Below are 25,428 nucleotides of genomic sequence, written 5' to 3'. Positions count from 1 at the left end.
CCCATTGGTTTTATTTATTTTTCTTTTCTAATTACCCACCTACCCATTTGTATGCATCTAATTTAATCAAAGTAACATGCAAATGATTAAAAAATAATATGTGCATAAAGGCTTATAATAAAAGGAACAGTTCATTCCCCCAAAGTTCCCATCTCTAGTCCTACACCATGAGATAACTACTTTTTCCTTTTTCTGTTCTTCTGGTGTTTTTTTTTTTTTCATAAGTATTTTATTAATTGATCAGATTAACAGAACTCTTAGAAACTATAGTGGAAAATGAGACATACTGCTTTGCATTCCCAATAGCCTAATGTTCATCTCAGATTCATAATGATGATTATATTAGAACTAAGCAGAGTACGTTAATTTGCTAGGGCTGCCAGAGCAAATTACTATAGACTGGATGACTTAAACAATGGAAATTTGTTTATCACAGTTTGGAAGCTAAATGTCCTAGATCAACAAGTCAGTAAGGTTGGCTTCTTCTGAAGGTCATGAGGGAGGAAGTATTGTAGGTCTCTGGCTTGTAGATGGCCATCTTCTCTCTATGTCTTCACTTTGTCTTCACCCTGGTCATGTTTCTGTCCCAATTTCCTTTTCTTATAAGGATGCCAGTCATATTAGATTAAGTTCCACCTCACTGAGCTCATTATAACTTAATTACCTCTTTAAAGACCCTAACTCAAATATGGTCACATTCTGTGGTCCTGGGGATTAGGAATCCAATATGAATTTTGAGAAAATATAATTCAGCCTGTAACAGAGACAGTGTATTTGATAAATAACAGTTTAGAGTATATGTATTTCATTGCTCAGAAGCAATTTGTTCTAAAACTTTTTACAAGTTTATAATTTTCTTACAAATCACTGGAATTTCATAAAAGCTGTATAGGTGATTCCTTGATTGATTGACTGATTTTAAAGATTTTATTTATTTATTCATGAGAGATAATCAGAGATAGGCAGGGACACAGAGGGAGAAGCAGGCTACTTGCAGGGAGCCTGATGTGGGACTCCATCCCAGGACTGGGATCACACCCTGAGCCAAAAGCAGAGGCTCAACTGCTGAGCCACCCAGGCGTCCCTGATTCCTAGTTTTATAAGCCTAGAAAATTCCATTGGATTATTGATTTCACAAATTGTAAAATATATATCTTACTCCAGCATGGATTTTTTTCTGAACCAATAAAGTTAAACTTTTTGAAGGAGAAGACTTACTTTATCCCCACAACACCTTTATATAGAATAGAAACTCAAGTCTCTGCTGATTAGAATGAAAAAAAATTAAATTTTAAAGTTTTCATTTAAATTCCAGTTCGTTAACATATAGTGTAATATTAATTTCAGGTATACAATATAGTGATTCAGCATGCAAATAACACCCAGTGCTCATTACATCAAGTGTATCCCTTAATCCTTATCATCTATTTAACCCATCCTCCTACCTACCTCCCCTCTGGTAACCAACAGTTTGATGGCTGAGTTTTTGATAATCAAGAGTTCGTTTCTTGGTTTCCCCCGCTCTCTCTCTCTTTTTTTGTTCCTTTGCTCATTTGTTTTGTTTCTTAAATTCCACATGGGAATGAAATTATATGGTATTTTTAATAATTATATGGTGTCTTTCTCTGACTTATTTTGCTTAGCATAATACTCTAGCCCCATTCATGTGATTGCAAATGGCAAGATTTTACTTTTTTTTATGGCCAAGTAATATAATATTCCATCATATGTGTGTGTGTACCACTTTTTTAAAATCCATTCATCAGTTGATGGGCATTTGCACTGTTTCCATAATTTGGCTATTGTAGATAATGCTGCTATAAACATCAGTGTGCATGTATCCCTTCAAATTAGAATTGTATTCTTTGGATAAATATCCAGCAGTGCAATTGCAAGATCAGAGGATAGTTCTACTTTTAACTTTTTGTTTTGTTCCAGAAAGATTTTATTTATTTATTCATGAGAGACACACAGAGAGAGGCAGAGACATAGGCAGACGGAGAAGCAGGCTTCCTGCGGGGAGCCTGATGTGGAACTCGATCCCAGGACCAGGGATCATGACCTGAGCCAAAGGCAGGGACACCCAGAGGCCCCTATTTTTAACTTTTTGAGGAACCTCCATAGTGTTTCCCAGAATGGCTGCACCAGTTTATATTTCCACCAACAGTGCAAGAGGATTCCCCTTACTCCACATCCTTTGCCAACACCTGTTGTGTCTTATGTTGTTTATTTGAGCCATCCTGACAGGTATGAGGTGGTATCTCATTGTAATTTTGATTTGCATTTCCCTGATGATGAGTGATGTGGAGCATCTTTTCATGTGTCTGTTGGCTATCCAGATGTCTTCTTTGGAAAAATGTGTATTTGTGTCTTCTGCCCATTTTTTAACTGGATTATTTGTTGTTTTTTTTGGGGGGGGTGCTGAGTTTTGTAAGTTCTCTCTATATTTTGGACTTTAGTCCTTTTATCAGATATGTCATTTGCAAATATCTTCTCCCATCCCATCCCATTCCATAGTTTGCCTTTTAGATTTGTTGATTGTTTCCTTCACTGTAGAAGCTTTTTATTTTGATGTAATCCTAATAGTTTATTTTTGCCTTTATTTCCCTTGCCTGCGGAGGCATATCTAGAAAGATGCTGATACGGCCAATGTTAAAGAAGTTATTGCCTGTGCTCTCTTCTAGGATTTTTATGGGCTCCAGTCTCACAATTAGGTCTTTAATCCACTTTGAATTTATTTTTGTGTGTGGTGTAAGGTGGTCCAGTTTCATTTTTCTGCATGTTGCTGTCCAGTTTTCTCAACACTATTTGTTCAAGAGACAATCTTTTTTTCCACTGGATATTCTTTCCTGCTTTGCAGGAGATTAATTGACCATATAGTTGGGGATTCATTTCTGGGTTTTCTATTCTGTTCCAATGATCTATATATCTATTTCTGTGCTGGAACCATATTGTTTTGATTACTACAATTTTGTATATACCTTGAAGTTCAGAATTGTGATGCCTCCTCAGTTGAATAGAATTTAATTGAAAGCCCTTGAAGATACCTGACTCCAACCTAATTAAATATACTATACTTGCAGCATTTGAATTTACATATTTCTTCAATACATAGCATCACAATACGCTGCTTCATTCACTAATGTTTTCCTTCACCTGTATCTTCCCCCAAAAAGATGGAAAGGTCTTTACCATCAGAACCCTTTACTGTGCCACTTTTGGTATTACCTTATTACCTAATGCTAGGTCTTTTCACTGCATTTATATCATTTTAACCAGATATAGAATAGAATATCCTATTATTTCTTTTACAATTTGGCTGTTAACCAAAATCATTTTCCAAAAACTCAAAAATTTGTTTAAGGGCCATTTCACCAATGTCCAGTGAAGATCTCATCTTCTCCATTTTGGAAGCCTGAGATCAAAGCAGAGGGTAGAAGAGAAAGGTGGGAATCATAATCCCTAGTAGAGCCACGGAACTCTCATTTCCATCCTGCTAGTGACATATCCAGTAGATGCATGGATATCCCAATATATGATCTTAATGGCATTGTTTTTTAGAGAAATATTACTTTATTTTTTTATCCATCCACCTTTTAAAAAAATTTTAAATTCAATTAACATATAACGTATTATTGGTTTGAGAGATAGAGGTCTGTGATTCATCAGTCTTATATAGTACCCAGGGCTCATTACATCATGTGCCCTCCTTAATGTCTATCGCCCAATCAACCCATCCGCCTACCCCCAGCAATCTTCTATTTTCTATGATTAAGAGTGTCTAATGGTTTGTCTCCCTGATTTCGTCTTGTTTTAGTTTTTCTTCTCTTCCTCTATGATCTTATGTTTTGTTTCTTAAATTCCACATATGAGGGATCCCTGGGTGGCACAGTGGTTTAGTGCCTGCCTTTGGCCCAGGGCGTGATCCTGGAGACCCGGGATCGAGTCCCACATCGGGCTCCCGGTGCATGGAGCCTGCTTCTCCCTCTGCCTGTGTCTCTGCCTCTCTCTCTCTGTGACTATCATAAATAAATTAAAAAAAAATTTTTTTAAATTCCACATGAGTGAGATCATATGATAATTGTCTTTTTCTAATAGACTTATTTCGCTTTGCATAATATCCTCTGGTTCCATCCATGTCCTTAAAGGCCTTTTGATTATTAAAATACAGACAGTCATCAATTGGAAGGATGAGGAAACAAGATAACTCCTGGTTGTCTGCACACTTTTACTCTATATGCCATCCAACAATAGTAGTAAGATCATTGAAATGGCTACTTTTCATCATAAACTGTTATTCTTCACAATCCATCTCTTGGTATACTAGGTTTAAACATACAAGTTATCTGTGAACAACCAATTCTTATCTTCAATAGAATCTTCTTTACAAATATCTTAAAGACCCGGTTGAGCAGTCAGGATTCAATGTCCATTTACAATACATAATATCAAGTCATGGTATTATAATCATTTAGCTTTAAAAAATATTGAACATTTTTTTTTGGAAAAGCTAAAGTGAATCTGTCAGTTACAGAAATTTGTTCTGCTCTTTTAAAATAAAAGTAATTTACATAACTGAAAATGCTCTTTCCATATTCTGAAAATACTTTTAAAGTGTAGTCTTGCTTGCTACATTGAAATACAAGGACATCTGAAACATTAGAATACTGGAAAAATTGAATGAATTAATTTAAATCGTGCCTGTTTTTTCTGAATAATATAAATATTTTATATAAATGTAAAAATGTTATTTTTAAAAAACCTATGACTGTAGTTAGTGCATAAAAATACTTTAATATGTTCAGAAAGAATTATCACTGTCCAGCCCTAATTATTGGTGGAAGCTTATTCCTTAATTTGTCTTATTTTAAAAAATTAACTAAAATTTATTTTTTATTTACTGATATATAATTGACATATAACATTATATAAGTTTAAGGTATACAATACAATGATTTGATAAATGTATTGTGAAACATTTACTGCAATAATGTTAGTTAAAACATCCTTTACAGGCAGCCCGGGTGGCTCAGCGGTTTAGCGCCACCTTCAGCCCAGGGTGTGATCCTGGAAACCCGGGATGGAGTCCCATGTCAGGCTTCCTGCATGGAGCCTGTTTCTCCCTCTGCCTGTGTCTCTGCCTCTCTCTCTCTCTCTCTCTCTGTGTCTCTCATGAATAAATACATAAAATCTTAAAAAAAAAAAAGCATCCTTAACCTCACATTATTAGCATTAGGATGTCATGGTGAGAACATTTAAGCTCTACTCTCATAGCAACTTTCAAGTACACAATAATACAGTATTTTTAACTATAGTTACTTCTGTTGGTTATTTCTACATTGCTAAAAAATCTGCTTATTTTACTCTTTTTTTGTGTATGTAAATTTGAATCCCAAATCTGTGAGGCAGTTTTAACATTAAGAATTGTTAAGGAAGAAGCAAACAAATGAAAAGAACAATACAAAACAAACTTATAGATACAGGAACAGATTGTTGGCTACCAGAGGGGAAGGAGTTTTGAGGGTGGATGAAATGGCTGAAGGCGGTCAAGTGTATAGTGGTGAATGGTTACTAGGCTTTTGGTGATGATCACTTTATAGTACATACAGATGTTGAATTATAATATAGTACACCTGAAAGATATGAAATGTTATATACCAATTTTACCTCAACTAAAAGAAAAATTACTAAGGGAATTATTTTCCTATCCAGAGCCTAGGTAAACTTCCTTAATCTTCTGGGATATTGGATAAATTATTTTTTGTCAGTCCACCAAGGATGCACTTCTTTTAAAAAGGTCTTGGCTTTGTCTTTATTTTGTCATTAATAGGACCACTTCTTTTGTGCACTTTCCAATGAAAACCAAAGCCTTTGGCATCAAGACCACCCTCCACATCTCCTAAACGCAGTGCAGCCTGAATTAACTCATTAAATACTTATTTTCTTAGTAGTTTTGAAAACTGAAGATTTACTTAAGATATTGGTTATGCATTTTAAAATATATTTGTCATAGTTTATGGAGAAAAAATTTAAGTACTTGCCAGGAAGAATTTTAATTTAGTTTTCCGTATTACCAAAAATCACAAGTTCCCTACTGATTTTTAAAGAAAATTAGAGGTTTTAACTTTAGATCCAGTCATGTAATAAAAAAAAACCCTTATATAATAAATAACTTGATAGACTATACGATTTGACTTTTATGTCCTAGAAATAAAAAATTAGTTTTGTTAAAAAATGGTGTTCTTTGTCTTAAAAGACAAAGTTTTCTTTTTCTTTCCTTTTTTTTTTTTTTTTTTTTTAGGTTTTATTTATTTATTCATAGAGACAGAGAGGAGCAGAGACACAGGCAGAGGGAGAAGCAGGTATCATACTGGGAGCCTGATGTGGGACTCGATCCAGGGTCTCCAGGATCACGCCCTGGGCTGCAGGTGGTGCTAAACCGCTGCACCACCGAGGCTGCCCAAGTTTTCTTTTTCATTACATTGTTGCTTCAGAAATAATTCTGAATTATTAAATATGTGTGTAATCATTTTAGGAATTTCTCAGATAATCGTCTAATCCTATAGTTGATTATATATATACATATATTTCCTTTTTTTAATAAATTTATTTTTTATTGGAGTTCAATTTGCCAACATAAAGAATAACACCCAGTGCTCATCCCATCAAGTGCCCCCCCCAGTGCCCGTCACCCAGTCACCCCCACCCCCCACCCACCTCCCTTTCCATCACCCCTACTTCGTTTCCCTGAGTTAGGAGTCTCTCATGTTCTGTCTCCCTTTCTGATATTTCCCACACATTTTTTTCTCCTTTCCCCTTTATTCCCTTTCACTATTTTTTACATTCACCAAAAAATGAGACCATATAATGTTTGTCCTTCTCTGATTGACTTACTTCACTCAGCATAATACCCTCCAGTTCCATCCACGTCAAAGCAAATGGTGGGTATTTGTCGTTTCTAATGGCTGAGTAATATTCCATTGTATACATAAACCACATCTTCTTTACCCATTCGTCTTTTGATGGACACCGAGGCTCCTTCCACAGTTTGGCTATTGTGGACATTGCTACTATAAACATCGGGGTGCAGGTGTCCTGGTGTTTCATTGCATCTGTATCTTTGGGGTAAATCCCCAGCAGTGCAATTGCTGGGTCGTAGGGCAGGTCTATTTTTAACTCTTTGAGGAACCTCCACACAGTTTTCCAGAGTGGCTGCACCAGTTCACATTCCCACCAACAGTGCAAGAGGGTTCCCTTTTCTTCGCATCCTCTCCAACATTTGTGGTTTCCTGCCTTGTTAATTTCCCCCATTCTCACTGGTGTGAGGTGGTATCTCATTGTGGTTTTGATTTGTATTTTCCTGACGGCCAGTGATGTGGAGCATTTTCTCATGTGCATGTTGGCCATGTCAATGTCTTCCTCTGTGAGATTTCTGTTCATGTCTATTGCCCATTTCATGATTGGATTGTTTCTTTGGTGTTGAGTTTAAGAAGTTCTTTATAGATCTTGGAAACTAGCCCTTTGTCTGATATGTCATTTGCAACTATCTTCTCCCATTCTGTAGGTTGTCTTTTAGTTTTGTTGACTGTATCCTTTGCTGTGCAAAAGCTTCTTATCTTGATGAAGTCCCAATAGTTCATTTTTGCTTTTGTTTCTTTTGCCTTTGTGGATGTATCTTGCAAGAAGTTACTGTGGCCGAGTTCAAAAAGGGTGTTGCCTGTGTTCTTCTCTAGGATTTTGATGGAATCTTGTCTCACATTTAGATCTTTCATCCATTTTGAGTTTATCTTTGTGTATGGTGCAAGAGAGTGGTCTAGTTTCATTCTTCTGCATGTGGATGTCCAATTTTCCCAGCACCATTTATTGAAGATACTGTCTTTTTTCCAGTGGATAGTCTTTCCTCCTTTATCGAATATTAGTTGACCATAAAGTTGAGGGTCCACTTCTGGATTCTCTATTCTGTTCTGTTGATCTATGTGTCTGTTTTTGTGCCAGGACCACACTGTCTTGATGACCACAGCTTTGTAGTACAACCTGAAATCTGGCATTGTGATGCCCCCAGATATGGTTTTCTTTTTTAAAATTCCCCTGGCTATTTGGGGTCTTTTCTGATTCCACACAAATCTTAAGATGATTTGTTCTAACTCTCTGAAGAAAGTCCATGGTATTTTGATAGGGATTGCATTAAACGTGTATATTGCCCTGGGTAACATTGACATTTTCACAATATTAATTCTGCCAATCCATGAGCATGGAATATTTTTCCATCTCTTTGTGTCTCCCTCAATTTCTTTCAGAAGTGTTCTATAGTTTTGAGGGTATAGATCCTTTACCTCTTTGGTTAGGTTTATTCCTAGGTATCTTATGCTTTTGGGTGCAATTGTAAATGGGATGGCCTCCTTAATTTCTCTTTCTTCAGTCTCATTTTTAGTGTATAGAAATGCCACTGATTTCTCGGCATTGATTTTGTATCCTGCCACGCTGACAAATTGCTGTATGAGTTCTAGCAATCTTGGGGTGGAGACTTTGGGTTTTCTATGTAGAGTATCATGTCATCGATGAAGAGGGAGAGTTTGACTTCTTCTTTGCCAATTTGAATGCCTTTTATTTCTTTTGGTTGTCTGATTGCTGAGGCCAGGACTTCTAGTACTATGTTGAATAGCAGTGGTGAGAGTGGACATCCCTGTCTTGTTCTTGATCTTAGGGGAAAGGCTCCCAGTGCTTCCCCATTGAGAATGATATTTGCTGTGGGCTTTTCGTAGATGGCTTTTAAGATGTCGAGGAATGTCCCCTCTATCCCTACACTCTGAAGAGTTTTGATCAGGAATGGATGCTGTATTTTGTCAAATGCTTTCCCTGCATCTATTGAGAGGATCATATGGTTCATAGGAGGCTTGTGACTAATTTCCCCTTTCTGGGACCCATAGAGGAGTAAATGGCCTCATCAGACATCCTTGTAAACTTGCTCATAGTATTCACTAGTGGAAAGATACCAGAGAGTTCCTATATATAAAATGCATTTAGTAGGACAGTTTTGGTCTCTCTAGATTGCTTATTACAAATAAAGCTGGAATTTATAGATTTATGTAGCATGGCTGGTTGGTGATTTGGGGAATGGATGTAAGCTTTGTAAAGTAGTATAAAAGGGGATTATCCTCACATTAAATCATCTTCCTTTTGTGAAAAATGCTTTTGAATACACTCCTCAAAAACTCCTTTTTAAAAAAAAATTTTTTAATTTATTTATGATAGGCACACAGTGAGAGAGAGAGAGGCAGAGACACAGGCAGAGGGAGAGGGAGAAGCAGGCTCCATGCACCGGGAGCCCGATGTGGGATTCGATCCCGGGTCTCCAGGATCGCGCACTGGGCCAAAGGCAGGCGCCAAACCGCTGCGCCACCCAGGGATCCCTCAAAAACTCCTTATACATCCAAAACCTAAATGTGCCCAATGCAGGAGAAAACAGCTTGGGATGCTGTGTCTGGTGGTTTTGAGTTTTGCCAAAAAAAAAGATGTTTTGGCTATGTCTGATGGTGACCAGTATCCATTGAATAATTAGTGAAGTTTGTTATTAGATAAGCTTTATGATTCTATGAAGTCTGAATCAACCCTACGGGTCTGACAATTCAACCCTTAGGTCAAAAGAAGAATGTTACAGATATTAATTCAAGCACCTTTATAAGTTATTTAAGATACCTCCTATTGTTTGTCAATAGAATAGTATTAACACAAGCATTAAAACTGCAGATGAATACTTTCACTTTGTCTAGATCAGAGGTCTCAAAGTTCAGAAAATGGACAACTGGAAAGAATTCTGGAATGAGAGACATGAATTGATTCTTTGTTTTCCACTGAATAGATGAGTGAGCTAAGTCAAATTTCTTGCCTTACCCTGGAAATGACAGGATCGGGCAAAGTAATAGTTAAGTTTCCTTCTAACTCTAAATTCTATGATTTTGTGTTGTTCTGTAGAGGAACTCTCCAGCTAGCAAGAAGAGAAGGGAAAGAAAAGGGTTACTTATTAGTCTGGGTGAAGTGGCTACTGGAATTTTATCAAGAGCACTCTAATTTTTTGTACAAAGTTGCTACATTTCTGCAATAGTGTTAAACACTACTGTGTAAAAGCAATCATTAATTAATATAAATCTGATCATATTTCTAACTGAAAGCCATCAACAACTCCTCCTTTCCAATGGCATAATGTCCAAACTCTTAACTGTGACATTCCAGGCCCTTTATGATCAACTGTTATCTATATCTCTGGTTTTACCTGTAACTCTTGTATCTTTGCACTCTCAGCTTTTGCCATAATAAATTACTTATGGTAACTTGAATTACTCAGATTTTTCTTACCCCATCGCTGTCTTTATTTACATGCACTATTATCTTGACTGAAATGCTGTTCCACTCCTTGTCTATTTAGCTCAAGCTTCTCCTGCCTTTTTTCTTCTCATTTCAGAAGGTGTGTATATAGTGATGTTGAGCATCTTTTCATGTGTCTGTTGGCTCTCTGGATGTCTTCTTTGGAGAAATATTTGTTCATGTCTTCTGCTCACTTTTAAATTGGATTTTTTTTTTATAGTGTTAAGTAAGTTCTTTATAGATTTTGGACCCTAACCCCCCCCTTTTTAAAAGATTTATTTATTTATTCATGAGAGACACACAGAGAGAGGCAGAGACACAGGAAGAGGGAGATGCAGGCTCCATGCAGAGAGCCCGATGTGGGATTGGATCCCAGGACCCGGGATCATGTCCTGAGCCAAAGGTAGACACTCAACCGCTGAGCCACCCAGGCGTCCCTGGACCCTAACTCTTTATCAGATATATCATTTGCAAAAATCTTCCCCCTTCCTTGTTGCTCCTATTGTACTTTGTGTCATACACACATCTTCACTTTATCATTTCTCATTTTACAAACATTTTTAGATCTGTTTTTCCTTTTTTTTATTTAAAGTTTTTATTTATTCACGAGAGATACACAGAGAGAAGCAGAGACATAGGCAGAGGGAGAAGCAGGCTCCTCGAGGGGAGCGCAATGTGGAACTTGATTCCGGGACTCCACGATCATGCCCTGAGCTGAAGGCAGACACTCAACCACTTAGCCACCCAGGCGTCCCAAGATCTGTTTTTCATTTCCAGAGTATAAAAAGCTCCTTCAGGCTGAGGCTATACCCTGGCCACCTTCATATCCCTTGTGTCTGGCTCAGTGATTGGCATATTCTAGTTACTCCATGACTACATGAATGTTGAGAGGATGATGGTTTAGGCCATCTCTTAGCTCTGGATTAAGAGTAAAGAGGTTCTTGGGGCACCTGGGTGGCTCATTTGGTTGGGTGTACAACTCTTGATTTCAGTTAAAGTCATGATCTCAGGGTTGTGGGTTTGAGCCCAGCGACAGGCTCTGCACTAGGTGTGGAGCCTGCTTGGGATTCTCTTTCTCCCTCTCCTTCTTCCCCCTCTGTGTGGACTTGCATGTACACTCTCTCTTTCTGTACAAAAAGGAGAAAAAGAGTAAAGAGTTTCTGTGGTAGAGGCAAAATGTAAGAAGTGGAGAAAAACTCTGAAGGAAGAGAGATGTTATGGCCTCATTTTCTTAATCAGTGGTCATTGTATACAAGACTTTGGTTTAGGTTGAGACTAATGTTGTTTGCTTCAATCTTATTGATTTTTAAGTTTTAAGCTTACAAACAGAATTTAGCTTTATAGTTATATAAAATATATAAGCAAGGGAATTTATATCTAGTTTCAGGGTTGAACATATTTTCATATCATTCCTATAAAATTATTCAAATCATTGCTGGAGGATCCATAATAAAATTTCTACCTAAGAAAAATCAAGTTTGAGAAATGCTAACTTCCTTTGACGGACTTTAGTGATGGGATTTCAGACATTGCCATTGATGGGTGACTTTAGATGGGAGGACTTTCTAGTAATTCTCAAATCAGAGTCTTCTCTGATTCTGGGAGGATATATTGTTGGAACTTTGTATCTGGCAGACTATTGGAAACAAACTAAAGGTTATATTTTCTCCTACATCTCCTAAAGTAACATTTAAATAAGTCTCTGAGATCCCTCTGAATTAAATTCAAATAGTATGAATGTTGCATTATTTCAATAAGAGAAACTACTGAGTTATAGAGAGAACAACTAGTTTATAGTAGATAACCTCAAGTAATAACTTGAAACAACCAGAAGTTGTTTTTTTGTCCCAGGTTTTGTGGGGGGAGTTCTATTTTTGGAGAAGAGAATGAACTGATAATAAGCCTGAACGTTGGCCAATTCCTAAAGAATTCACTGAACTGAGCACATTCTATTCAGTAAGGCAGGAAAGTAAATAAAATATGAGCAATTTTTTCAACTATGAGACTTTAGAAGAAAAAGCACTGGGCATGTCGTCAGGTTACCTTTGAACCTAGTTTTGGTTCTCATCTGTAAATGGAAGCTAGAATAAAAAGCTCTTAAAGATTTGGGGACAATTACATGAAAAATTGAATACATGACATATAAAAAGGTATCTGATGTAAATTAAGTGCTCAACAAACATTTTTTAATTAATTGAATAAAATATGTTGTGTTTCTGGAGAACACTAAAATGTAAAATACTCTGCTTACTAAAGCATATAATTTTATGAAGTGGTAAACGTTTGAGTTCTTACTGTGTTTCAGGTGCTTTCCTTACTGCTGTGGGGTGTGTAGAGATGACCAACACATGATGCCTACCCTGGATACGTTGACATTCTTGAGAGAGAAAGATGTATAAACAATCACAATTTGGGGTGCCTGGATGGCTCAATCAGTTAAGCATCTGACTTTGGCTCGGATCATGATCTCTGGTTCCTGGGATCAAGACCTGTGTTAGGCTCCACACTCAGCAGGGAGTTTATTTCTCCCCCTCTCTTTGCCCCTACCCTGCTCATGCTCATTCTCTTTCTCTCATGCTCATTCTCTTTCTCTCAAATAAATAAATAAATAAATAAATAAATAAATAAATAAATAAACTTTTAAAAATCCAATAATCACAATTCAACTTCTATAATGTAAGTTAGTAATGTTATATTAGCACCAAAGAGCAGGTGACCAAGACTGCCTAAGTGTGAGCAGACTAGAATTGGAGAGTAAAGCTTCACAGAGGGGATAATTCTCATACAGATTTGAAGGAAGAGGAATTCACTGAGACGTGGAAAGGTAGGACACTCCAGACACAGAAACCACATACAGTTAATTAAGGTATTATAGTAAATGGCAGTTAATGTGGTCAGCATAGTGCCCTTAGTAGCCATGTAACAAAAATTAGTTGAATATTAACAATAAATATGAAATATAAACACAATTTTGCTTATGTTAAATATGTCATAGTCCATATCATTTCCAAAAGGGACCAAGACACTGATTTTTATGTTCTTTTCATTTTTATAGGGTTAGCAAAACACTAGGTTAAAAAAAAATCCAAAGAAACTTCCAAATATATTCATTTTCTCTTGAGTTGATGACATTGAATATTTAATGATCTTACAAAGTGGATTTATAGCAATGTATACTTAGAGGAAATTTTCCATCATGCAATATGTATAACACTCTAGAAATATTTGCCAGCATGATTTTATGTGATGACAAATTTAGAGTAGATTTTTTTTTTCAGTCACCTGCAGGTGTAATGTGACTAGATGTAATGCAACTCAGCTAATATGAAGAATTTCTAAAACTAAAGTAATTTTAAATATAGTATTTCATTTAGAAATGTTCTCTGTTTCTCTGATTATAATATTTGCATTGCTTTTAATTTATAATTAAAATGCATGAACAGTGAATGTAACAGATATTAAGGGTAAAAATGCCTTCAGGAAATTGTTAATAACTAGTGGCATCTGTGACTAATGAATGCTATATTGGTTTAGACTGTGACTAATAGAATAAATGTTTTGAAAAAAATCCTTATGTTAGTATTTTATAAACAGTAATCGGGTCATGATGGATCTGTTAAGTGAATATGGATGGGGTAACTATGTGAAGTTTCCTCATTCTTTTACATTATTTTGAAAAGTTGATTAGCCTTCTTCAGTGTTTCCTTCCAATGGACTATAATTGTTTATTTATTTATTTTTCATCCAGTGAGCTAACTGAAAGCACTTCAGTTAATTAAACCTCATGGTCTACTGTTATGTAAGGAGATTAACAGTACCATTTGTAAAGAAGATTGTCTATATACAATTAGCTTTCTAGCTAAGCCATATTTAACTGGATTTTTTCCCCTATATTCTAAATTTATTGATGATCTGAACCTAATGGAATTTCTGAGCTATTATAGAATGTTCTAAGTTCTAATAAAATATACTTCCAACTAATGAAAGTGGAATTTCTGAGCTATTATAGAATGTTCTAAGTTCTAATACAATATACTTCCAACTAATGAAAGTGGTTTTTAGTTTATCAGTAATAGCTGTTGGTTTTCTCAAGAGTAAGAGCCAATGTATATGAGACAAATATATTAATGTTGACCCAACATGAGAATATTACTTTCCAATACCCAAATTCACCAATGGTGAAAGCTTTGTTGGTCTCTTAGGTTGAGAGAGGAATGTAAAATATAGCATTGAAAATCTAAGAATGATTATTAGTTCTTTATTTAGAAGCCAGAATTCATATCATTCTTGGGTTTTAGCGTGATGGTTCCAATAGTCTGCTCAATGTTTAATTTGTAATGTCTTGTGATTACTTTATGATCACCCTACTTAAAAACAAATTTATCTTCTTTACCACCAATCTAGTAGCTCCTTCTGCCTGTTGTTTTGCTGAAGGCATTAGCATTCTTTATTTACTCCCTTATACTTATTATTATATGGATTAGTTGCTTGTTTTTAGAATTCTTTCTTTACAACTTCTCCTTTATTTTTTCTTCTTCAGTCTCATTTCACCACCATATCTAAACACTTAGAGAATTTTTTACTGTTGTAATAACTTCTGGGTTGGCTAGAAGAAGCTGCAAGCAATGCATTTGGAGTCCAGATGCCTAGCTCACATGTGTGTGGGGAGGTAGAAACCTACCCCTGAAAGACATTGAGGAGTCCAGCAGAGCAGTTGTTTTGAGCAATATGGTCCATATTTTTCTGTAGTATCAAAGAAGACACTAGTTTCATTGAACTTAAGTTCTGAAATTGATTTAAAAATATCTCTCTGATGTTGAATTTCCTAATGCGCTTGTTAGAAATTTTAAAAAGTAACTTATTTTGGAATAATTTAAAATTTACAAAAAAGTTACAAAAACACTGCAAAAAAATCAGTATCTGCTTCATTAAGATTCCCCAGTAGGATCACGTTTTACATTTTGCCACATTTGTTCCCTCTCTGTCTCACTGTCTCTCTGTATATACGCTAATTATCATTAGTCATTTCCTGAACCATTTGAGAGCAAGCTGCAAACATGATGTTCCATCACTCCAAAGTATTCCAATGTGTGTTTCCTAAACAAGGACACTCTCTTATATAGCTGCCATTCAAACCTCCAAATCAGGGACTCAACATTGATATAACACTGCCATTCAATTCACAGACTCTATTTAAATTTTCTCAACCATGTCCTTTTTCCTTTTCTGATCCACAATCCAATATGGGTTCATGTATTGCATTTAATTGTCATGACTCTTTGGTGTCTTTCAATATGGAATGAATCCTCTGACTTTTCCTGTCTTTTATAACCTTGACAGTTTAAAAAAGTACCAGCCTATCTTCCCATAGGATGAATCCTTGTCAAATTAATATTTCTGAAAAGTTTAATCAGATCTCTCCAATAGTGTATGTCTAAATCCTACACTGACTTTCTTATCCTACAGTTCAGTTTGGATATCAAGAAGTTTCCAAATATTGTTTTGTCACTCATACGTCATTTATTGGATATTGCTGCATATTATGCTTATGTTCCTTTGTTGATTCATATATTCATTTATTCAGTCATCAGATTATTCAATAAACATAATAATCATAGACATTGAAAGCCAGTCACATTATATGCATTATTTCACTTAATGCTTATAATTCCTTGCCAGACAAGTTTCATTATTGGACCCAATTTTCAGATAAAAACCCCTAAAACTTAAAGGAGTCAAGTAATTTGCCCAAAGTTGATAGTTAACAAATAGCAAAGCTGGGACCCTGATGTCAAAGCTATAATGCTTTTAGAACTCCTCTACTGAGCACTGGAGATATACAAATTGAGGCTTCTATATCACAGCTTAATGGAGCATACAGGTATGCAGATGAATAGTGTTAAGTATCTAGATGAAGGGAATAGAATTCATCCATTTTGAGTCGGCAATGCTTTTTATTTTTTATTTATTTATTTTTTGGCAATGCTTTTTAATACATAGACATCCAATATGTCCTGCTAAATAAATGTGTTAATGGGGAAGAGCTAAAAACACACTCTAATTACTTAGTTATACCTAAGATTTGTAAATGTATTTTAAGTCTATTTTAATTTGAATACTCAGCAAAAATAGCATACATTTAAAACTGTGTGTAATTTTAAAAAGTGGTTGCAAATGGTCTCTGCATAGTCAGATAAATATACAAAATTTTGATCATTAGTAGTAAATCTGTATGATAAATTATTAAATGAATCTTCTTGTGGGGGTGTATATTACCTGAGTTAAATTACTGCATGTAATTCATAACATACTTTCCAAATTTATAACATTTAATTCATAACGTACTTTCTGAATTCTCTACTTCACTCTATTTCTGTAGCGTGCTACCAGCTGTGTAATTTCACTTATGTAAAGTTTTTGTTATGCCATTCCTGATTTCACAGAACAATTGTTAACTAAAGTATTTATGAATGTGAACTAGTCCATTCCTCTGTTCCTAGTTGGAATAATAAACTTATTTGTATTATTTTGGAAATCTATAATAATGAGCTCTTTTTCTCTTCTTAATATTTTGATATTTATTATATGAATAAAGTTGAAATATCAAGATGAGTCATTAGAAAGAGGCATAGCAAAAAGAAGGAAAAAAAAAGAAAGAGGCATAGCTGACTTGTTGGGAAAAATAAAAAATATTTGAAGTTAGAGAATGTGAATTGAAGATTCAAGTCCAGCACTTACGAACTGTATAGATTTTAGCAACTCACAACTTAAGTGTAAAACAGGAGATGAGCATGACTCCTTTATAGTATCCCTTTCCATAAAAATCTTTGATATTTAGTTAAATGATGTATGTATGATAGTAAACTATAACTTTGAAAATGCTTGACAATAGAACTTTTAAAAAAACATTTATTTATCTTTTTTGATAGTGAGAGAGAGAGTATGGAGATAATTATTTGAACATTATTTCCACCAAGACTCGATCAGTATTTGTTATAGAGGACCAATAAATTATTCTATAAACACATATTGAGACCACAATGAAATACCACTGCCTACTCACAAGAATTGCTATGGAGCAATGGACTCTCTTATACTTACTGATGGCAGTGTAAATATTACACCAACTTTAGAAAACCATTTGTCAGTTTCTAATGTAGCTAAACATATGTCTGTGGCTCAACAATTCTACTATAAACAGACCCAAGAGAAATGAATGCTTATGTTTAAATAAAGACTGGTATGGTAATGTTTAGAGCAGCATTACTCATAATTAGCTCAAAACTGGAAACCCAAATGTTGATCATCAAGAAGGTAGTTAAAATTAAAATACTACCCAAAGTAATCTACACGTTTAATGCAATGCTTATTGAAATACCAACAGCATTTTGCACAGAGTCAGAACAAACAATCCTAAAATTTGTATGGAACCATAAAAGACCCCTAACAGTCAAAGCAACCTTGAAAAAGAAGAGCAAAGCTGGAGGCATCACAATTCCAGACTCAAAGTTATATTACAAAGCTGTAATGATCAAAATAGTATGGGACAAAAATAGACACACTGATCAACAGAACAGAACAGAAAACCCAGAAATGAATCTCCAACTATATGGTCAGTTAATCTCCCACAAAGCAGGAAAGGATATCCAGTGGAAAAAAGATGGTCTCCTGAACAAACGGTGTTGGAAAACTGGAGAGCAATATGCAGAAGAATGAAACTGGACCACCTTCTTACACCACACACAAAAATAAATTCAAAGTGGATTAAAGACCTAAATGTGAGACTGGAACCCATAAAAATCCTAGAAGAGAGCACAGGCAATAACTTCTTTAACATTGGCCGTATCAACATCCTTCTAGATATGCCTCCTCAGGCAAGGGAAATAAAGGCAAAAATAAACTATTAGGACTACATCAAAATAAAAAGCTTCTACAGTGAAGGAAACAATCAACAAATCTAAAAGGCAAACTATGGAATGGAATGGGATGGGAGAAGATATTTGCAAATGACATATCTGATAAAAGGACTAAGAAGTTACAAAACTCAGCACTCAAAAAAAAAAAAAAAATCCAGTTAAGAAATGGGCAGAAGACACAAAGAGACATTTTTCCAAAGAAGACATCTGGATAGCCAACAGACACATGAAAAGATGCTCCACATCACTCATCATCAGGGAAATGCAAATCAAAACTACAATGAGATACCACCTCACACCTGTCAGGATGGCTAAAATCAACAACATAAGACATAGCAGGTGTTGGTAAAGAATGTGAAATAAGGGGAACCCTCTTGCACTGTTGGTGGGAATATAAACTGATGCAGCCACTATGAAAAACAGTATGGAGATCCTCAAAAAGTTAAAAATAGAACTACCATCTGATCTAGCAATTGCACTGCTGGGTATTCACCCAAAGAATTCTAATTCAAAGGGATACATGTGCCCTGCTATTTATAGCAGCATTATCTACAATGGCCAAATTTGGAAACAGCCCAAATGTCCACTGACTGATGACTAAAGATGATGATGATGATGATGTGTGTGTGTGTATAGAGATACACACACAATATTATAAATATGTATATAAATGGAATATTACTCAGCCAAAAAAAATAAAATCTTGCCATTTGCAATGACATGGATGGAGCTAGACAGTATTATGCTCAGTGAAATAAGTCAGAGAAAGACAAATATTGTGTGATTTTATTCATAAGTGGAATTTAAGAAATAATCATAGGGGAAAAAAAGAGGCAAACCAAGAAACAGACTCTTAACTATCAAGAACAAACTGATGGTTACCAAAGGGGAGGTGGGTAGGGGACGGATTAAATAGATGACGGGGATTAAGGAGTGCACTTGTTGTGATGAGTGTCCGGTGTTGCATGGAAGTGATGAATCACCAAATTGTACACCTGAAACTAATATTATACTGTATGTTAATTAAGTGGAACTTAAGTATAAAGTTAAAAAATAGTTAAAATTGTGTCCTATTCATACAAAGGAATACCTGGAAGCAGTCAAAAAGAACAGAGAAGTGATATATGCAACAATATGAATATAGCTTAAAACCATTGTATGGAGAGAAAGAAGCCAGACACAAAATTAATGATTTTATTTTTATAAAGTGATAAAACAAAGTATTTTATGCTAGTATAAATTGGAATAGCAGTTGACTCTAAGTGGTGGGGAGGGTTTGAGAGTCTGGAGAGAGAGGACTGGAAAGAACAGGAGGGAGCCTTCTGGAATGATGGAAATGCTCTATGTATTATACCTTGATCTGGGTGATGCTTACATGAGTGTATTATATTTGTCAAAATTTAATGAAATTTAATTTAATGAAATTTAATTTAAATTTAATGAAATTTAATTTAATGAAATTTAATTTAAATTTAATGAAACATTTTTGTTTTTAAAGATTTCATTTATTTATTCATGAGACACACACACACACACACACACACACACACACACACACAGAGGCAGAGACACAGGCAGAGGGAGAAGCAGGCTCCACGCAGGGAGCCCGATGTGGGACTCGATCTGGGGTCTCCAGGATCACGCCCTGGGCTGAAGGCAGCGGTAAACCACTGAGCCACTTCGGAGTGCCCCGAAGTCTATATTTAATCATTTATTTTACTGTATATTAATTTGATAAAGTACTTACTATGGGCTATATCTGTGAGGCATCATTCTATGTCTGGATTAATCAGACAAAGTCCTGGACTTGAGAGGGTCACATCTTAGGGGAAGTGGAGAGTAAGAAAGTTGGAATAAACACACAATTACAGTAATACTACAACAGAGGCATGTACACTATGAAGGTATAGCACAAAGGATGAAACAATTTATTTATTGCATGATATTTTCAAAAGGCTTCCCAGAAGCTGATTTTTGAAGGTTAGGTAGAAACTTGTGCAGAGCAAGGGAGGGAGGGCCTCAACTGCATGAGGGTGTTCAGGAGAAGCATTCCAGGCAGGGGAAAGATGATTGTAAATTTTAAGAGACTGAGTTTCCCGGAGTCGCTAGTAGAGGAAGTGCGCCTGCGGGGAGAGCACTCCACACCAAGCGGGTGGAGCGGTAAAGGGCTGGAGCGCCCGGCGGGGCCTCGGGGAGACGCTCAGGTGGGGGCTCCGGGCGGAGGGCACTGCACCTGCTGCCTTCAGGAGCTGCAGCCCCAGAGCGTGATTCCAGCAGCGCAGGCCCCGGATCCCAGGGCGCCGAGGACACAGCCCAGGATCCTGCAGTCCCCCCGGGACAGGCAGAGGCGGGAAGGGCCCAGGACAGCGAGGACGCTCCTGCAGCAGGGTGCCTCCAAGCTGTGCAGGTCAGCGTCCCCTACCCCCGGAGCATCCAGGCCCCTGCAGACTGGGAGACTCCGGTGGTTCCTGCAGGAGCTGACTCCAGAGCTGGAGAGCTGGCCGCCGCCAGTGGGGTTGTTCCTCCCGGTGTCACCCTGTGCCTGGGACAGAGCGGGGCCCAGGGAGCAGGGGCCTCACAGGGTCAACAGCTCCCACTGAGCCACGCACCTGGCAGGGGGGCGGGGCAGCTCCCCCAGGTGCTCACACCTGAGAATCAGCACAGCAGGCCCCTCCCACAGAAGACCAGCTGGAAGGACAGGGGAAGAGCAAGTTCTTGATCTAGCAGTGCTGGAAAGCTCCAGGGGAAGTCGAGGGACTTACAGTATATAGAACCAGAGGATACCTCACCTTTTTCTTTTCTTTATTCTTACTTTTTCCAGTACAACTCGTTTTTATATCAGACTGTAAATTTCCATTTTTTTCTCTTTCCTATCTTAACTACAATATTTTTATCACCTCTTCATTTTTAAGATTCTTCCTTTTTGACTTTCATATTTCTACAACTACAGGTCCTATGTATATTTTCCACTTTTAGATTCCCTTCAACATACTCAACTTCATTTTGGGATATACAAGATTTTTTTTGTTTTGTTTTGTTTTGTTTTTTTGTTTACTCTGCCTCATTTTGTTCTACACGGCGGAAGTGAATACCGTCTAAAACATGACCAGCATGCACCCAGAACCAAGTGGTATACCGTGCTGGTTCATTCTGTGAGATTCGTCATTCCCATTCTGTTCCCCACCTCTTTTATCTCATTTATGTTTTGGTGGTCAATGTTGGGGCCCTCTACAAGTATTTTTGGTTTATATAAATTTGGTACTGAGCATCTTCTAACATACAAAACTTAACATACTCAGAAACAAGAGGATCACCCTCTAGAACCCCTCAGGTAGACTACATTCTCCCTCCACTACAACTTCATCAGTACCACCATCTCCCAGTCCCTTTTTAATTTCTCCTTTTTTTTTCTTTTTTTTTTCTTTCTCTTCTTTTTTAGGATTCCTGGCCTTTTATTTTTAATACATTGTTTTAAAATTTGTTTTTCACTTTAGTGGTCCTTTTGTTTTATTTCGTTCTGATCTTTGTTTTCAATTTCTGGTCTCTGACTTCGGCAGAATCATCTAGGGTGAAATTTACTTAGGTCGTGGTTGATATTCTTGATGCAGCCCACTCATACAGCCACTCTGCACTGAGCAAAATGACTAGAAAGAACTCACCACAAAAGAGAGAATCAGAAACAGTACTCTCTGCCACAGACTTACAGAATTTGGATTATAATTTGATGTCAGAAAGCCAATTCAGAAGCACAATTATAAAGCTACTTGTGGCTCTGGAAAAAAAAGCATAAAGGATTCAAGAGACTTCATGACTGCAGAATTTAGATCTAATCAGGCCAAAATTAAAAATCAATTAAATGAGATGCAATCCAAACTGGAGGTCCTAATGACGAGGGTTAATGAGGTAGAAGAAGAAAAAGTGAGTGACACAGAAGAGAAGTTGATGGCAAGGAAGGAAACTGAGGAAAAAAGAGAAAAACAAAAGATCATGAGGAAAGGTTAAGGGAAATAAATGACAGCCTCAGAAGGAAAAATCTACATTTAATTGGGGTTCCAGAGGGCACCGAAAAGGGACAGAGGACCAGAAAGCATATCTGAACAAATCATAGCTGAGAACTTCCCTAATTTGGGGAGGGAAACAGGCATTAGGATCTAGGAGACAGAGATCTCCCCCTAAAATCAATAAAAACTGTTCAACACCTCGACATTTAATAGTGAAACTTGCAAATTCCAAAGATAAAGAGAAAATCCTTAAAGCAGCAAGAGACAGGAGATCCCTAACCTATATGGGGATAACCTATATCCCTAACCTATATATATCCCTAACCTATAGACCTCTCCACAGAGACTTGGTAGGCCAGAAAGGGCTGGAAGGATATATTCAGGGTTCTAAATGAGAAGAACATGCAGGCAAGAATACTTTATCCAGCAAGGTTCTCATTCAGAATAGAAGGAAAGATAAAGGTCTTCCTTTATCTGAAACTGAAAGAAATGTGAAACTGAAACTGAAAGAATATGTGACCACCAAACCAGCTCTGCAAGAAATATTAAGGGGGACTCTGTAAAAGAAAGAGGAAGCCCAAAGAAATAATCCACAAAAAAAAGGACTGAATAGGTATCATGATGACACTAAATTCATATCTTTCAATAGTAACTCAAAACATGAATGAGCTAAATGATTCTATCAAAAGACACAGGGTTTCAGACTGGATAAAAAAAAAAGCAGTCCAGGGCGTGATCCTGGAGACTCAGGATCGAGTCCCACATCGGGCTCCCTGCATGGCGCCTGCTTCTCCCTCTGCCTGTGTCTCTGCCGATCTCTCTCTCTCTCTCTCTCTCTCTCTCTCTCTCTGTGTCTCATGAATAAACAAATAAAATCTTAAAAAAAAAAGGGACAACCTACAGAATGGGAGAAGATATTTGCAAATGACATGTCAGATAAAGGGCTAGTATCCAAGATCTATAAAGAACTTCTTAAACTCAACAGCAAAGAACAAACAATCCAACCATGAAATGAGCAAAAGACCTGAACAGAAATTTCACCAAAGAAGACATAGACATGGCCAACAAGCACATGAGAAAATGCTCTGCATCACTTGCCCTCAGGGAAATACCAATCAAAGCCACAATGAGATACCACCTCACACCAGTGAGAATGGGGAAAATTAACAAGACAGGAAACAACAGATGTTGGAGAGGATGTGGAGAAAGGGGAACCCTCTTGCACTGTTGCTGGGAATGTGAACTGGTGCAGCCACTCTGGAAAACTGTGTGGAGGTTCCCCAAAGAGGTAAAAATAAAGCTACTCTTCAACTCAGCAATTGCACTACTGGGGTACAGATGTAGTGAAACACCAGGACACCTGCACCCCCATATTCATAGCAGCAATGTCCACAATAGCCAAACTGTGGGAGGAGCCATGATGTCCTTCGACAGATGAATGGATAAAGAAGATGTGGTCTATATATACAATGGAATATTCCTCAGCCATTAGAAATGACAAATACCCACCATTTGCTTCAACATGGATAGAACTGGAGGGTATTATGCTGAATGAAGTAAGTCAATGGGAGAAGGACAAACATTATATGGTCTCATTCATTCGGAGAATATAAAAAATAGTGAAAGGGATTAAAGGGGAAAGGAGAGAAAATGATTGTGAAATATCAGAGAAGGTGACAAAACATGAGAGACTCCTAAATCTGGGAAATGAACAAGGGGTAGTGGAAGGGGAGGTGGGTGGGGGGGATGGGGTTACTGGGTGATGGGCACTGAGATGTGCACTTGATGGGATGAGCACTGAGTGTTATGCTATATGTTGGTAAACAGAACTCCAATAAAAATATATAAAAAAAGATAAAAAATAAATTTTAATAGACTGAGCTGAATTTAAATGAAGCTTGGTCAATCCTTTAGAATTTGTTCTTTTGCACTGTTTATGTCTGTTTTTTGGTCAAATTAAGGAAAACAGCTTAAATCTCTGCATTAGTTATCTACAGCATTAAAAAATCCCCTTAACAGTTAGTACCTTAGAAGTACAACTATTTAATTTATATCACAATTTTGTGAGCTATGTTGGCTGATAAGTAGCAAAAGGAAAGGGTGGCTGGAATAAATTTTCAGACATTTTTTACAAACTAGAAATAAACCTATTATGAATATATTAGGAACTGCTATCATTTTTATGTTAATGTTCTTTTGATTTCATACAAGAGATTCCCAACTCACAGTAGTTAAGCACAAAGGAGAACTTATTAAAGAGATATGGGAATGACACATAGATCCCAGGGAGAGTGCTGTCTTGCCCTCAGCTTTCTTCAAAGCCTCTATCTCTCTAATTCTTATCTACACACCTTATAAATTTTTCTTTCTTTTGCTCCTCAGTCTACCTAACAGAAAATGGCTGTCAGCAACACCATCCACCATGCTACAATTCAGATTCTTAGGGAGTGATCTCTGCTCCAGATCAAAATTTTGGGTCACTGATTGGCCTAATTTTCATTGTCAGACATCCATTCCTTTAGGGCAGTAATGGTTCACAAAATGACCAGGCCCATGGTATCGTGTGTATGGAACAGGAACAATTTCCACTAAATTTTGGAAGAATGTAATGGGAGGGCATATATCCAGAACATTTTATATACTTTTTAAAGATTTTATTTATTTATTAATGAGAGGGGCAGAGAGAGAGAGCAGCAGAGACATAGGCAGAGGGAGAAGCAAGCTCATTTAGTTAAATTCCAATATAGGTGGGTTTAAATAGACACACTAAAAGTTGCTGTTCTTTCTTAAAGATTTTATTTATTTATTTATTAGAGACACACAGAGAGAGAAGCTGAGACACAGGCAAAGGGAGAAGCAGGCTCCATGCAGGGAGCCCCATGTGGGACTCGATCCCAGGTCTCCGGGATTCCGCTCTGGGCCGAAGGCGGTACTAAAGGGCTGAGCCACCCAGGCTGCCCTAAAGTTGGTTTTTGAAAGAAAAGTTGGCTTAGGTGATTGAGAAGTCATTCCGAAGTTGCTGACAAGCTTTCAGGTCAGTTTCGGGATATAATTTAATTTAATTCTTATTTACTTATTTATTTATATGTGGAATGCTTCATGAATAAGTTAAAGAAATGCTGAGGAATAATAAGGAAAGTCTCAAAATT

At 36.8% G+C, this 25,428-nt stretch overlaps 1 protein-coding gene across 10 annotated transcripts in view; it reads right to left on the bottom strand.

Annotated features, from left to right (window-relative positions):
• The window catches only part of CNGB3 (cyclic nucleotide gated channel subunit beta 3), a 245,871-nt gene that overhangs the window by 147,906 nt on the left and 72,537 nt on the right, over positions 1 to 25,428 (bottom strand). The window lies entirely within an intron of this gene.

This window comes from Canis aureus, chromosome 28 (genome assembly GCF_053574225.1).
Source record: "Canis aureus isolate CA01 chromosome 28, VMU_Caureus_v.1.0, whole genome shotgun sequence".
Taxonomy (NCBI): Eukaryota; Metazoa; Chordata; class Mammalia; order Carnivora; family Canidae; genus Canis; species Canis aureus.
This window is presented reverse-complemented; position numbering and strand designations above follow the sequence as displayed.